Below are 14099 nucleotides of genomic sequence, written 5' to 3'. Positions count from 1 at the left end.
AGGTCCAGTTGAAGGAAGGCAAAACATTGGACACTGTGGCTGTTGGAGAGGAGGAGGCCACCAAATTCTAATGCTATGTAATCCACTTTTCAATTTAAAAGTTTTCAAAATGAAATGGCACCATTTTAAAAAAAGGCTTATTTCTAATACTTCCGTTCTGGGCTGAACAAGAGCCAACTGCTTTGGTCCACTGCCTTGCCTCTGAGGACATTGGGGACATCTGTTGCCTAGCAACTGCCAACTGGCTGTCAAGGAAGTCTTGCCTCCATCTTGGACTGAGTGAGCCGTGGTTGCTGAGCTCCATTCCTTTCCAGTAACTCCTGATACAGATATACACGGCCCTTTTTATGGGGAGGCACCATAGCTACACTGTTATGTAGTGTAGTTTCACCCTGGGCCAACAGGGGGATACTGTATATAGTTTTCACTCAGGTCTGTAGATAGTTTTCACTCAGGTCCGCGGCAGTTATTTTAGGCGGGAACTCTGGGCTGTTGTGGTTACAATGTTGACAGCCGGCTGGCTATAAATACAGGCCGGCTGAGCTGTTCGCAGTCAGTTCTATTTCAGCTTACCAGAATAAAAGAGCTACTTGAAGAAATCGCTGTGCCGGCTGCTATGTCAACCCACGACTTAACACTGGCGACGAGGATGGGATGGATGGACATCAGAGCACAGCCAGATGCGGCCAGCCTCTGAACTGAGCTGAATCACTGAGCTGAATCACAGAGCGAAATCACTGAGCGAAATCACTGGGCAGAACCAATTCAGAGCTGACTGTTCTGGCTAGAGCACTGTGTTCCATCCATCGCCCTTCACGCTGGCATCGGAATCATGGCTTCACTTGTGCCTCTACCGCCGTTTGCGCCAGCCTCTGAATCATGGGACTCCTACCTCGCTCGGTTCGACTGCTACCTCCAAGCCAACGAGCTGACAGCAGTATCAACGGATCGGAAGCGGGGCCTATTCCTCAGCCTCTGTGGGCCTGAGGTGTTTGAGACGACCCGAGCATTGGTTGCGCCTGAAGCAGTCCAGGCAACACCATGGGACACGATCCAAGAGAAGCTCCGCAACCACTACGCACCGAAGCCGTCCACTGCCTTGCCTCTGAGGACATTGGGGACATCTGTTGCCTAGCAACTGCCAACTGGCTGTCAAGGAAGTCTTGCCTCCATCTTGGACTGAGTGAGCCGTGGTTGCTGAGCCCCATTCCTTTCCAGTAACTCCTGATACAGATATACACGGCCCTTTTTATGGGGAGGCACCATAGCTACACGATATGTTAATACAGAAATCTTCTCATTTTGTGGGAGGAGGCAGGACACCCTCCCCATGGCCACCAAAAGAGGATGTTCAGCTCAAAAACAAAACTCAAACTCAGCGACTTCCCCCCCATATGAGTGTGGGAAAAGATGGAGGGATGCAGTGGCGAAGCGTGAGTTGTCAGCACCCGGGGCAAGGCAAGTAATTTGCGCCCCTAACCCGTGGATTTGCGCCCGCTAACCTGTGGATTTGTGCTCCCTAAACCTAACCCCCAGATGTTGCACCTGGTGTGGCCGCCCCCCCTGCACCCCCCACGCTACGCCACTGGAGGGATGGGAGCAAGGACTTCCTCATTCATTTAAACGGCTGGAACAGATTAGGTGTGCATTCTTTTGCGCAGGCAGTAATAACAATAATTATACCCCACCCATCTGGCTGGGTTTCCCCAGCCACCCTGGGCGCTTCCAACAAAGTATTAAAAATACAATAAAACATCAAACATTAAAAACTTCCCTAAATAGGGCTGCCTTCAGATGTCTTCTAAAAGTCAGGTAGTTGTTTATTTCCTTGACATCTGATGGGAGGACGTTCCACAGGGTGGGCGCCACCACCGAGAAGGCCCTCTGCCTGGTTCCCTGTAACCTCACTTCTCGCAGGGAGGGAATCGCCAGAAGGCCCTCGGAGCTGGACCTCAGTGTCCATGCTGAACGATGAGTGTGGAGATGCTCCTTCAGGTATACTGGGCCAAGGCTGTTTACTTTGCCTGGGCCAGTTCACTCCCATGGATATCACTCCGTGGGCCAGATTTTCGACACCGCGGAAGCGAGTCCACACTGTGGGACTCACCTAGTGGGCGGCTCGGTTTGGGGGTGGCTCATGGGCCATTTAAATGACCCCTGTGGGCTGCTTGTGGCCCATGGGCCACAGGCTGCCGACCCCAGGATTAGGGCTTTAAAGGTCAGCACAAATACTTTGAATTGTGCTCAGAAACTTACTGGGAGGCAGTACATAGTGGGAGGCAGTACGTGAGGTAGTTGTGCTTCAAGAGGTCATGTTGGAGCAGAGCTACCAGGCAGCACCTGCTTGGAGGTGGTTCTATATTCCTTGTTACCAGTGCATCTTTGACAATAACAGTGAAATATTCTGTTTGTGGGGACTGCGCTGCTGTTTCTTTGCCAGCATGGTGCATTTGAGGTTAATAGAATATAACTTTTGTCTGGAGAGGCTACAGTTTCCTGTCTGATGCTATAATACTCCATGCATAAAAAACATTTCCCTGTAGAGCATGAAAAGTGGATGAGGAGAGGGAAGCGTTTTACTCTATAGAGTTTTTGGTTTTATACTACACATAGCCAAAGCGGAATCAGTCTCCTATGTGCAAAATCGGGAGCTTTCCTACATATTGATGAAAAGTTTCCCACAAAACTACATATTTGCTACGTGGTGAGAGGAAGCAAAATGCACACACAGAGCTCTTCTATAAGCTGAACATATGGAAAGCACCCTTTTCAAATGTTTGTATTTAATTGCATTTTAGTTACAACTATGTATAGAAGTGAACCCTCAGCACAAATCAGCTGGGCACGGGTAGGAAATAAAACCAACCATAGTTCACTTCCAATTTTATTTCAAAATCTAATACATACAAAATAGAGCTGAGCTTAAATGACTTAGCAGTTTTCCATGCTGAAAGGTTTCTGCCCTTTGCAGCAATTGTTCAGCCAAAAGGGCATGGTGAAATTTATCGCGTGGCAAGTCCCCCTCCCCCCTTGTGAAATAAAGACACAGGACACTTTATTTAAGGTTAATGGGCGTAAAAGGCCACAACCTTATTGATTACAGGAATTGAGAGGTATTGGCTTAGGCATTGGCTCCTATTGACTAACCGGCTTCAGCCCAATTGCATGAAGACCTGTAAGGGTTAACCACCAATGGGGGAAGTCCTGCTGAAGTACGTCAACTAGCAGCTGGAACGGGAAAGAGAGGAAAGCCTTAAATGTCCTATGCCATGCCTCCCCAACCAGCCGATTGGCTGGTCGGGGCGATGACGCGCCCAAGGATTCCCTCATTCTCTCGCGGGGGCTGTGAGCCAGCCCCCGCGTGCGTGGGGAGGGCGTGGGCCCGCAACCCCACCTCCTGCCAAGATCTAATTCCTGCTGCCCCACCTCACAGCTGGGAAAGCTTGTCATAGCAAGAACATCTTTATAACCACCAGGCAACTATAATATCTCAACAGGGATGTTTCCCTGCAAAATGGTGGCAGCCCCACTGAAAGCCCAGCTCTGAGTTACTATGCACTGCGATCCTGATATTGTTTACTTCTTCATTCAGTTTGCCCTCGGTTGTCCTCTCACACACTTGCCCCCAAGAAACCATCTCTAGCTGACTCTGCAATACTGTGATATCATTTCATCTACCATGTGATCCCTAAGAGTCTAGATCCCTTCCGGTTAATTCAGGAAGGAGGAAGCAGCCGTCATCATCAGGGGAAGTGTAGTGGCAAAGAAGCACCAGCAGATAGAGTTAGGCAGGGATGATGGGAGTTGTAGTCCAATTACATCTGGAGAGCCATGGGTTCCCCAGACCTGTCTATACAGACCTAGGGGTTTCCTTCTGCAGCCCCATAAGTGATTGACACCCGCCAAGTGTTGGGGAGATGGAGATACATTATGCTACTGGCCCATCTTTATCAGTTATGTTCATGGATCACAACATGAGGACATTTTGGGACTTTTAAGTCCATCAAAGCTATAGGGCCATCACTAAAAAGAAGTATTATACTTTCCTTGTGCCCTACCTCAAAATAGCCTGGCTAATCAGGTACCCTTTCTTAGTGTATTGCCACAAACAGAAGACACAAACATCTGTAATGCATAGCAATTTTAAAGGGGATGGGGAAAAAGAAGCTGGATGGTGCTTTTTACTATTATTATTTATTATTATAAATAGTTCCTGAGAATTCAAACTGGCACCTGAGAAGTGTGCAGCATGGCAGCCTAGCAATTTCATTTTTAGGATTAACATAAATTAATGGGAGAAGATCTGGAAACAGACAGGTCACAGCACCTAGCCAAAAACACCTGGGCAGAGAAATAAGCAGTAGGTGATGTGCACAAGGAAAGGGATGGATTTCTTTCCCCGCAGTTGCCTTGCCAGTCACATCAGTTTCTCATTGCAAAGGCTTCCTGGGCCAAGTTGCCATGGCAACGGAGCATTAATCTGCCAACTCTTCCTCCCTGCTGAGGGTGGGGTGTGTACCACTGGAAGGGCATCCTTTTCTGTGCCTTACCAGATCTCCAATATCAGTCTGAAAGGAATCACATGTGGGAAATCAGGACAGTTACACCAAGTCCAAACTAGGGGTGCAAGATAATTTTTGATCAATTTTACTTCCTTCCTTTACAACAAGGGTTCCTAAACTGTGGTTCATGGGCCACCAGTGTTCTGCAAGCTTCATTCAGGTGACCCATGGCATGTTCTCATTCAGTCGTATTTTTAATTGCATCTTTTATCTCTTACATTGCATTTTGTTGTATTACAATTTGAATTCTATGGAAATGCAATGCAATGGAATGCAAGGTAAGAAATAAAAGAAGAACAATACAATTACACCGAGTATGGCATATTGTGATTGGTTACAACAGGCAGAAAAATCATTAAGTTGTCTGCCAGCACCAATAGCAATTCTCAAGTTGTCCATGGTGGAAAAACCTTGAGAACCACTGTGCTTTGTGGAATTGAAAAAATTCTGAGTAAGGGGTGATTTGAATCCCCAGGACAGTGAGGAAAACCAAGTCCTATGAAGAAAAGTTGAAAAGGTTGGATACGTTTAGTCAGGAGAAGAGAAGATTAAGGGGGAGACATGATAGCACTCTTCAAATATCTGAAGGGCAGGACTAGGACCAATGGGTAGGAGTTGCAGGGAGGCAGATTTCAGCTAAAATTTTTGAGCTCCTTCCTAAAGGCAAAAGCTGTTCAACAGTGGAACAGATTGCATCAAGAGGCATTTCAATGGAGGTGTGATGTTCATCTCCTAGGGAGATTGCAGTTGCATCCTGTATTGCAGATCCGTACAGTTAAAGCTATGGTTTTCCCAGTAGTGATGTATGGAAGTGAGAGCTGGACTGATCGCTGAAGAATTGATGCTTTTGAATTATGGTGCTGGAGGTAACTCATGAGAGTCCCATGGACTGCAAGAAGATCAAACCGATCCATTCTGAAGGAAATCAGCCCTGAGTGCTCACTGGAAGGACAGATCCTGAAGCCGAGGCTCCAAGACTTTGGCCACCTCATGAGAAGAGAAGACTCCCTGGAAAAGACCCTGATTTTGGGAAAGATTGAGGGTACAAGGAGAAGGATGAGATGGTTAGACAGTGTTCTCAAAGCTACCAGCATGAGTTTGACCAAACTGTGGGAGGCAGTGGAAGACAGGAGTGCCTGGCGTGCTCTGGTCCATGGGGTCACGAAGAGTTGGACATGACTAAACAACAACAACATTGAATAGAGCATGGGTAGGCAAACTAAGGCCTGGGGGCTGGAACCGGCCCAATCACCTTCTGAATCCGGTCTGTGGCCGGTCCGGGAATCAGCGTGTTTTTACGTTAGTAGAATGTGTCCTTTTATTTAAAATGCATCTCTGGGTGATTTGTGGGGCATAGGAATTTGTTCATATTTTTTCTTCAAAATATAATCTGGCCCCCCAAAAGGTCTGAGGGACAGTGGATCGGTCCTGTGTTGAAAAAAATTGTTGACCTCTGAAATAGAGAATTGGATAGGATTAACTACGATGCCCCTTCTGATGCTATTATTCTATGAATCTATAAACTTGACCTGTAATGACTGGACAAAGTATCCAGATGGATATGCAAGAGAATTGCTGGAATTGAAGAATTGTGTTCAAGGCCCTCCTCCGTGCATTGGTCAGATAACTCCGCATGTTCCCTCCAACACTTACCAGTAATCATCTTCATTGTCAAGAGCAACTGCCTGCCTCTAGATTGAATATGAAACTTTTTGCTACCCAGGCTTCATAACAGAGTCCCCTGCTATTTAAAGGGATTCATTGGGAAAAAAGCTATTCAGGTAGAATGGCTTCAGTTGCTATGAGCACCACAATCTTGATGATAACCTTTCAGGCAGCTTCAAATCTGCAAATGCCATAGAACAGGCACCCTTTAAAGCACTTAAGGTTGCGAGCTATTGATACAGATTGTGAACAAATGTGCACTGCTTCTAGTGAGAGAAGAAACCAGTAATTTTATTTTAAAGATGAAAGACAGAAAAGTGACCTTCATGTGGAATTCAGAGTGTTGCTTGAAGGTCTTTGAACTTTGTGATAAAGCACCAAATCAACAATGTATTGTGCTTACTCTAATGGCTTTCTAATGGTGCCCATTGTAGCTTAAAATGCTACCTTGAGCACCAGCACAGATCTGGGGACACCCATAGTTGCCCCTTCATAGTAGGGAACATTGTTTAAATGTGTCATTCACTTGTGCCAATCTGAGCACCCCATTTCATGTTGCATTCATGGTGATGGAGGTCTTGCAGTGCAGCTGTGTAGGTAACACCAGAAGCCCTAGACCGCACGGGTCAGTTGCCAGGGGATGCTGATATCGGGGAGGTCTCTTGTTCCTGGCTGAAACCTGCAGGGTGTTCAGGTGCCGGTGATCAGGACCACAGACAGCTCACTGAGGTCATTGCAAGATAAAAGATAGAGCCAAGACAAAAGACTGGCCCACATTTGAGCATTATTTAGCAGTAGCCTGGAGCCAATCCTGAGCAGTGTGTGTGTTGTTTAAGCTTCGCCTCAGCAGAGGAAAACTGCTTGGGCCTCGGTCCAGTATATCTGAAGGAGCGTCTCCACCCCCATCGTTCTACCCGGACACTGAGGTAGAGTGCTGAGGGCCTTCTGGCGTTTCCCTCACTGCGATAAGCCAAGTTACAGGGAGCCAGGCAGAGGGCCTTCTCGATGGTGGCACCCGCCCTGTGGAACGCCCTCCCATCAGATTTCAAAGAGAACACCTACTACCAGACTTTTAGAAGACATCTGAAGGCAGCCCTGTTTAGGGAAGCTTTTAATGTTTGATGTATTGCGGTACAGTGGTACCTCGGGTTACGTATGCTTCAGGTTACATACGCTTCAGGTTACATACGCTTCAGGTTACAGACTCCACTAACCCAGAAATAGTGCTTCAGGTTAAGAACTTTGCTGCAGGATAAGAACAGAAATCGGGCTCCGGTGGCAACAGGAGGCCCCATTAGCTAAAGTGTTGCTTCAGGTTAAGAACAGTTTCAGGTAAAGAACAGACCTCTGGAACGAATTAAGTACTTAACCCGAGGTGCCACTGTATTTTAATATTTTGTTGAAAGCCGCCCAGAGTGGCTGGGGAAGCCCAGCCAGATGGGCGGGGTATAAATAATAAATTATTATTATTATTTGTTATTATTATTATTTGAACGGAAGGCCCCAAAAACCTCCTCTGTTGCCACCAGACCTAGTCTCTGTGTTTGTGTTCTCTTCCCAGCTGCAGGCTGTTCACGATATGAGTCCAAAGAGCCGGATGATGTGGGCAGATTTACCTCCTTAGCCATGGAAAATGTGGGCCATCCCTGTTACCTGCTCCCCTTTTTTCCTTGGATACCTCTGCCGGTTATGTTAAAGCTCCTCCCTTTTTACTCCATGCAGGAAAAGCCTATTGTGCGGTAGGAAACAAACAAGCACACACACACACACACACACACCGGCAAGCAAGGTAGCAAGTCTTTGGCAATGAAATGGCCTCAATTCTTCTGTTTCTTTTCACAAAAAACTGAACTCACGTAAGATGGTGATGGGGGCAGGGAGCACACACCTGGAAGGACGCCCTCCACCTTACAGGGGTTAACCGGTATGAAAGAAATCACAGTGACTACATGGTGTTCTTTCTACCTGTCTTGCTTGGGTTGAAAATATCTCAGACCCCGGCAAATATAGCAGAAAGTCCCTGAAGGCAAATAGCAAAATGAAAATGTCAAATAGCATTTCACTTGGCCTTTAACATCAAACAACATTTTTCTCCTTGTTTGTGCAGGGGTTTTTGTGTAGTAGTTTTTTAAATAAAAAAACAAACCACCAATATTCAAAATGGTTTAGAAGCAGAGCTGGAAATTGTAGTGCTATTATTATTATTATTATTATTATTATTATTATTATTATTTATTTATTTATTTATTTATTTATTTATTTATTTATCTATTTATGCTGTTAGTAGTAGTATTTATGTAGACCTTGATTGAATGATTTTGGGCTTTATTTTGTGTTTCAGTTAGTTATTTATTGTAAACTATCCAGAGAACTTTATGGCAAGGGGTGGCATACAAATGTTGTAAACAAAGAAACGAATCAGTTCAACAAAATGAATTCCGATAGGAACAAATGTAAGGTTGTACACTTGTTGTTGTTTAGTCGTTTAGTCGTGTCCGACTCTTTGTGACCCCATGGACCAGAGCACGCCAGGCACTCCTGTCTTCCACTGCCTCCCGCAGTTTGGTCAAACTCATGTTTGTAGCTTCGAGAACACTGTCCAACCATCTCGTCCTCTGTCATCCCCTTCTCCTTGTGCCCTCCATCTTTCCCAACATCAGGGTCTTTTCCAGGGAGTCTTCTCTTCTCATGAGGTGGCCAAAGTATTAGAGCCTCAACTTCAGGATCTGTCCTTCCAGTGAGCACTCAGATGTCTTCTAAAAGTTGTGTAGTTCTTTATCTCCTTGACCTCTGATGGGAGGGCGTTCCACAGGGAGGGTGCCTCTGCCAAGAAGGCTTTCTGCCTGGTTCCCTGTAACTTCACTTCTTGCAGTGAGGGAACTGCTAGAATACCCTTGGAGGAGGACCTCAGTGTCCTGGTTGAATGATGGGGGTAGAGGCGCTCCTTCAGAGGGCCAGGGCCATTTAGGGCTTTAAAGGTCTGCAACAACACTTTGAATTGTGCTCAGAAATGTACTGGGAGCCAGTGAAGATCTTTTAGGACCGCTGTTATATGGTCCCGGCAGCTGCTCCTAGTCACCAGTCTAGCTGCCACACTTTGGATTAGTTGTAGTTTCTGAGTCACCTTCAAAGGTAGCACGTTGCAGTAGTCCAAGTGGGAGATAACTAGAGCATGCACCACTCTGGTGAGACAGTCTGCGGGCAGGTAGGGTCTCAGCCAGCATACCAAATGGAGCTGGTAGACAGCTGTCCTGGACACAGAATTGACCTGGTGCCTGACCATGCCAATCCCCAACATTGGGACTGCAAAACATACTCTCACCCAACCAGATATTTCTCTAGAAACCATTGTTGCTCCAAGTGCTTGGTTGAGTTCAAAATAAAAGATGGATAATCTCCAAATTACAGAATTTATGCATTATCAATTGTTTGCCACTAACGGAGCTGAGATGCGTTATCTCACTTGGGGAGGTGGTGGTTTATGTAGCGTTCCAACATCTCATCTGAACCTCTGGCTGCAGTCAAATTGCCTGGTTGCATTGCAACAGTTTGCAAATGTTTGCCAATCCCATCAACGCCAAATGCAGAAATAACAGCTTGCCTTCTGCCTTCTGTGCTGGGAGCAGATGTCTGCTGTTAATCTGGGTTTCATTTCTAGTTGTGAAGGAGAGAAACCTTCCTGGATTGGTTTTGGTCTACGAAGAACAACTATGCTAGAGGTTCCTCAAATTTTGTTCTAGTGAGCACTGATTTACATGATGCTGTGGACAAGTGGAGGAGGACAGGAGGGTAGGATTAGTTTGCGGGAATTTCCTTTGATAATGCTACTAAGGAATCGGAGGTGGAGAGTTACCTTGCTTCCAGGCCAACCCTGTTCTCTGGAACTGTCTTTATCCGCTCACCTTTTTGGAGTGTGCAGAGATCTCATCACAATTCAGCTGCAATCCAGTAGTCCTCCCTATTTTGCCAGATATATGATTTATGGATTTATGTCTGGCATGGCAAGGCACTACAGTGGTACCTTGGGTTACAGATGCTTCAGGTTACAGACTCCGCTAACCCAGAAATAGTACCTCGGGTTAAGAACTTTGCTTCAGGAAGAGACAAGAAATTGCGTGGTGGCGGTGTGGCAGCAGCGGGAGGCCCCATTAGCTAAAGTGGTACCTCAGGTTAAGAACAGTTTCAGGTTAAAAACGGACCTCCAGAATGAATTAAGTTCTTAACCCGAGGTACCACTGTAAAGGTAAAGGGGGTAAAGGGACCCTTGACCGGTAGGTCCAGTCGTGGACGACTCTGGGGTTGCGGCGTTCATCTTGCTTTAAAGGCTGAGGGAGCCGGCATTTGTCTGCTTCCGCAGACAGTTTTTCTGGGTCATGTGACCAGCATGACTAAGCCGCTTCTGGAGAACCAGAGCAGTGCACGAAAACGCCCTTTACCTTCCCACCGGAGCAGTACCTATTTATCTACTTGCACTTGATGTGCTTTCGAACTGCTAGGTTGGCAGGAGCTGGGACTGAACAACGGGAGCTCACCCCGTCATGGGGATTCGAACCACCATCCTTCTGATCGGCAAGCCCTAGGCTCTGTGGTTTAGACCACAGTGCCACCCACGCAAGGCACCACTGAGGCTTTTAAGGGCTCATTTGCCTTTAGAAAACACTTCCTCTTTGCAAGTACAGCCCATTTTATTGCTTCATATATTGTCCCAACATCTGCACTGTTCCTTGGAGTTTTGCCCCCTTGGTATTTAGCACTTGGGGGCTACTGAACCTCAGTGCCAACATGTGCACTGGCCTTGCTCCTGGCTGACTTTTGGAAGAACCCCAACGAGCATAGAAACATCCCCTTTGGGCTTTAAATATATGGTGTCCCATGGCCCTTGCCTAACCACCAGCTGCTGACCACAACTGAGGTAGGTCATTTGCCCTTCTCACTGTAGGCTAACTGCCCATAACGGTGGCTGCTCTATGCTTCAACTCTTTGCTGAGCACTCCACCTTATAACTCAACTATGAAGCACCAGGAAATGTATCCTGTTTCCTTATCGTGTGGGGCATCCCTGCACCATTTCTGCAAGCTGCTGGAGGCAGGCTGGTGCTACCGCAGAGAAGGATGGTGCTGGTGTGTGGAACTGTGGCGACAAAGCAACTCATCACTTTATCCACGTGGCCTCCAGGTTGTGGAATGCTCTCATCTCCAAGGTGCGAAGGGCTGGAGCTCAATGGTAGAGCATCTGCTTTGAATGAAGAAGGTCCCAGGTACTATTGCCAGCATCTCCAAGCAAGACTGGGAGAGATTCTCTGCCTGAGACCCTGGAGAACCACAGCCAGTTAGTGTAGGAAATGCTGAACTGGACGAACTATTGGTCTGACTTAGCATAAGGCAGATTGCTACGTTCCAGTATTGGGATGTGGCTTTTGGGCGCATGGATGTTCTCATGCTCCATTGCTGCATTCCCTGTTTTGCTGCTTTTGTTTTTGGTATTGGGTTTGTTTGTTTTGTTCTTTTGACACTGACAAGACCAGCAGTTTCACAACTGGAGGAAATAGCAGCATGGGAGGACCAACACCCCAACTTTGCCAGAGTGTTAAAAACGGCATGTGTTGAAAGATCCCAGGTGACATCTAGAGTTACATGACTTCTATTTTTACATTGTGTGTGTGTGTGTGTATAATAGTGATGCTGCAATGGCTGTGCTTTCTCAGACTTACAATTCCACTCCTGCAGAATCTGAGACCCAAAGGTAGCGATTTCACCAAATTGTACATGCATTGCAACTTGCTCTATGCGGGGCTGCCCTTGAAGCTGACCCAGAAACTCCAGCGGGTGCAGAATGATGCGGCGAGGCTCCTTGCCATGGGATCACATTCACCCAGTAAAGCACTGCACTGGCTCCCGGTAGAGTACAAGGTCAGGTTTAAGGTGCTGGTTTTGACCTTTAAAGCCCATGCGGCCTAGGACCCACGTACCTACGGGACCGCCTCTCCTGGTATGCCCCACGGAGGACCTTAAGGTCCACAAATGACAACATTTTGGAAGTCCTAGGTTGCGAGGTGGTTAGATTGGTCTCAACTAGGGTCAGGGCCTTTTCAGTACTGGCCCCGACTTGGTGGAACGCTCTGTCACAAGAGACTAGGTACCTGAGGGACTTGACATCTTTCCACAGGGCCTGCAAGACAGAGCTGTTCCGCCTGGCCTTTGGTTTGGACTCAGTCTGACCCTTATGTTGCCCTCCCCTTATGGTCTTGATCTATCAGCTACTTTTAAAATGAGGCTGCATTTTAAGCCGTATTTTAAATTGGTCCCCCCCCCCCATTATGATTTTACTGTGATTTTATTGGTGTTAGCTGCCCTGAGCCTGGCTCTGGCCAGGGAGGGTGGGGTATAAATAAAATGTATTATTATTATTATTATTATTATTGAGATAAGTGTCAAATGAGTGCGTCAAGTTGTTGGCTTTTTGTTTCACAACAGATGTGAAGAACAGTAAGAATAAACTTACTACCGCCGGGGTTTGTTAGGGCCGGGAGAGTGCCAGGACCCTTCCCATACCTAACGCCCCCCATCCCCACTATTGGAGGCTGTATATCTTAGAATACCAGTTGTTGGGGCACCCAGATGTTTAGGGAGAGGGCTGTGGTGCTCAGCTCCTGCTTGTGGGATCCACATGGACATCTGGTTGAGAACAGGATGCTGGACGAGATTTGGCCTGACCCAGCAGCCTCCTCTTGTGTTTCTTGTAAGAAATAAAAATTCTCTGACTATTACGTTTATGTGACCCAAGCTTCTGTCCACTTCCCAGTTACGATGGACTTGCTTATCTCTGTTTGAGGTCCTTGAAACTGGAGATGCCAGATACTGAATTTAAGATCTTCTGCCTTCAGAAGTTTTGCTCTGCCAGGGAGTTACAATCCCTGTCTTTAAACACGACATCTTACGTCTTATTTTTAAAAAACTATTTTTTTTAAAAAAAATCTGGTATATTTAAAAAAAATATCTGGATGGAAGTGAGAGCTGGACCATAAAGAAGGCTGATCGCCGAAGAATTGATGCTTTTGAATTCTGGTGCTGGAGGAGACTCTTGAGAGTCCCATGGGCTGCAAGAAGATCAAACCTATCCATTCTTAAGGAAATCAGCCCTGAGTGCTCACTGGAAGGACAGATCCTGAAGCTGAGGCTCCAAGACTTTGGCCACCTCATGAGAAGAGAAGACTCCCTGGAAAAGACCCTGCTGCTGGGAAAAATTGAGGGCACAAGGAGAAGGGGACGACAGAGGACGAGGTGGTTGGGCAGTGTTCTTAAAGCTACCAACATGAGTCTGACCAAACTGCGGGAGGCAGTGGAAGACAGGAGTGCCTGGCGTGCTCTGGTCCATGGGGTCACGAAGAGTCGGACACAACTAAATGACTAAACAACAACAACATCTGGTAACAATCACCGAATCAAATGAGCCTGAGACTGAATAAATAAGCAAGGACACAGCTGGTATGAAACATACATCTTAACTTTTTTTGTCTTCATTCTGTGTGCTTTATTTTTTTTTTCATTTTTTTTTACACAAATGGAATGGATGCATTGAGTATTTACACTTAACAGGAGTGAATGCTGTCTAGTGTATTTGTAAACTCCAGTTCCAGTTCAGAGCAACGCCGCCACCCCACCCCCGCAAGCCCACAAAATTACATCTGAGTTAAGAAACAATCCTGTCAAAGAGAAGGGTGTAAAAAGAAAAAGAAAAGAGAAGTGTCAAGAACGAAGCATACATCCCATTTGCACTCTGGCATTCTGACGAGTCAAGTTCAGCATACAAAGTCACCCATTTAAAAGGAACCAAGAGAGAGCTGTTGTTACTTTTCCGGGATCCTGCAATGCC

Source organism: Podarcis liolepis, assembly GCF_965112155.1.
Source record: "Podarcis liolepis genome assembly, chromosome: 4".
Lineage (NCBI taxonomy): Eukaryota > Metazoa > Chordata > Lepidosauria > Squamata > Lacertidae > Podarcis > Podarcis liolepis.
This window is presented reverse-complemented; position numbering follows the sequence as displayed.